The 2,711-nt window shown below is 31.5% G+C and overlaps 1 long non-coding RNA gene across 1 annotated transcript; it reads left to right on the forward strand.

The window, feature by feature from the left end:
* The first annotated feature begins 450 nt into the window (after window positions 1–450).
* On the forward strand, window positions 451–2,190 carry LOC107655098 (uncharacterized). The gene is made up of 3 exons (XR_001630394.1): window positions 451–743; window positions 1,896–2,059; window positions 2,172–2,190. It is a non-coding gene; the product is annotated as an uncharacterized LOC107655098 (long non-coding RNA).
* The last annotated feature ends 521 nt before the right edge of the window (window positions 2,191–2,711 follow it).

Consider the following 2,711-nt stretch of genomic DNA (forward strand, 5'->3'; position numbering starts at 1 on the left):
ATTACGTTTATATTTTAAATATTTTTAGTTTTAGATATTTTAGAGCTTCAACTAAACAAAAATTTGAAATTTTGCATAGACAATACCTGAAATAAAGTAAGTTTATGGTTTTTCTTGCTATTTTATTTTAGTTAATGTTTATTCTATTTCAAGTTATGAACTTTTTTGTGGTTTTAGTTTTAGTTAACAATAATAACCCTGGAAAAAATATGAATTTTGAGAATGAGCTGCATGTCACTCGCTGACTTTATCATGCGAGTTGCTGTTTGAAATGTTTATAATTGCAGCGTGTTAGTATTTGATTCTGACCTGAGGTCAGCGTGAGGAAGCGCTGCAGTCATTAGCTGCTCATCACCTTCAATCCATGTATTTAACTACCTGTCTGCTAATTAATTACAGCTATAAATGGCTCATTTGAAGCGTCGCAGGCGGCTGTAGATCTGTCAGCGAGTCTCAGTGGGCTGAAGCCGTCCCGTAGAGCCCAGCGGCCCCATCTCAGCCCTGCAATTAGAGTTCATTATGGGCCGTACAAACGTGGAGCTCGCGCTGAGACGAGCCTCTGCACCTTCATCACCTTCGTCACAGCGGGACAGCCGTGCTTTGCTTACTCTGTGCTTTTAGTGTGGATCCGAACTGTGTGAAAAGTGTGATGCCAGCATTATACTGACTGTGAGAGGAACAAATGTGCTAACATTTAGAGATGATACGTCAGCAGTCCCGTAACGGCTGAGAGGATCACAGACGTGCGTTTACGGCGCGTGCAGCAGTTTTATTCATCGCTGGATGTTTTTAACCTTTTATAAAAATGCTTTCATATACAGTCCAAGAAGGAAAGCATCACTGTTGCTTAGACTCTGGGTTTGCTTTTGGAAACCCTTTTTAAATGGGTGGCATGTAACTCGTTCTGCACAGTTTATTTGCTTTTCTTTTCCTTTGTTTTCTATGCAATTAATTTTTTCCAGAAATGGATGTGCATAATGAATTTTTCACTGGATATTTGAACAGTAGTTGTCTCTTCCAACTTTTGAGCTCAGTTTCTTTCAATTCATTTCAGTTTTTACAGTCTCAGGAGTGACACATCCTGAAATTTCAATATTTTCTGTGCACATGTTTTCAGTATTTTATTTGTAGTCTATATATATATATATATATTTTTTTTTTTATGTAAATTATTAAATAAATAAAAAAGAAATATTAGGCATTTTATTTTACCTGGCCTTACTTATTTTATAGTTTAATTAATTTTATGATTTATTTCAGTAACATTACAGCTCTCTCTCTCTTTCTCCTTTATTATTTTATTAATAGGAATTATATTTATTATTAGGAACTTTATTTTATCTTATTTTTTATGTTTCATTTCAGTAGCATTATAACTCAAATTGACTGAAAATCAATTTTGAGCTCAAATTCTTTCATTTAAAATCAGTTTTTACAATCACAGCAGTGACACCCAATATTTTAACTACTTTTATTATTTGTGTTTTTGCATCTTACAATGAGACATTTTATTTTATTTTATTTTCATTTATTTTATTTTATTTTTTATTATTTATTTCACATTGCATTATTTAACATTACAACTAAAATTGATTAAAAATTTTCCACAATTTGAATATTAGCTTTTATTTTCTAAGCAATTCAGTTTTTCAGAAATGGATGTGCATAATGCATTTTTCATTGAATATTTGAACAAGAGTAATTATCTCTTCTAACTTTCGAGCTCAATTTCTTTCAGTTAGGCATTTTATTTTATTTCAGTACCATTACAACTCAAATTGATTGAAATTGTTCCACTACAGTGGAAACCTTTGTTGCGTCTCATTGTTTAATCTGAAATGTTTGTGAGAACCCGTACTGTCATCTCTCATCCATGACCTAAAATCTTTTTATAGGCACCAGAGACCTAATCAAGTCTAAATCTCATCTTGGATGCGGGGAACAGTCTCAGTTTTGTAAAGGGCCGCAGTGAATCAAACATTCACTAAGGGCCTCACAGACGGCCGACCGACCCACAGTCGACAGCTGAAGTCACAACCTCCATCTCTCCAGACTCCCAGTGAGCAAATTAGAACATCATTTTCTCCAAAAGGCCACCGACATTTCACAGAAATCAATAAGTTAAGCTATCAGAACAGATGCCATTGACTGAATCTCCTAAACCTCTGCAGCTGCTGGATCCAGAAGCCAAACACTGCGTGTTACTAAATTGGAGTTATAATAAAGTTTATTTCTTGTTCATTTTGAGCTGAGTATATAACTAAGTATTTATTTAATTATGTATGCAATTATTTATTTATGCATTTATCTTTTTACATATTCATTTATTTATACATTTACTGCATTTATTTTTTGCACTAATTTATTTTTGCACTTGTGCATTTATTTATGCATTTATTTATTTGTTTATACATTTATTGATTGGTTTATGGATTTATTTTTGCACTTATGCATTTATTTATAAATTTATTTATGCATTTATTTTTTCACTTTTGCATTTATTTATACATTTATGTATTTGTTTATACATTTATTGATTCATGCATTTATTTTAGCACTTATGTATTTATTTATACACTTATTGATTTATTTTTGCTCTTATGTATTTACTTATTTATGCATTTATTTTTACATTTGTGCATTTATTTATGCATTTGTTTATTTGTTATTACATTTATTGATTCATACATTTATTTTAGTACTTGTGCATT

Source organism: Sinocyclocheilus anshuiensis, unplaced genomic scaffold (genome assembly GCF_001515605.1).
Source record: "Sinocyclocheilus anshuiensis isolate Anshui unplaced genomic scaffold, SAMN03320099.WGS_v1.1 scaffold515, whole genome shotgun sequence".
Lineage (NCBI taxonomy): Eukaryota > Metazoa > Chordata > Actinopteri > Cypriniformes > Cyprinidae > Sinocyclocheilus > Sinocyclocheilus anshuiensis.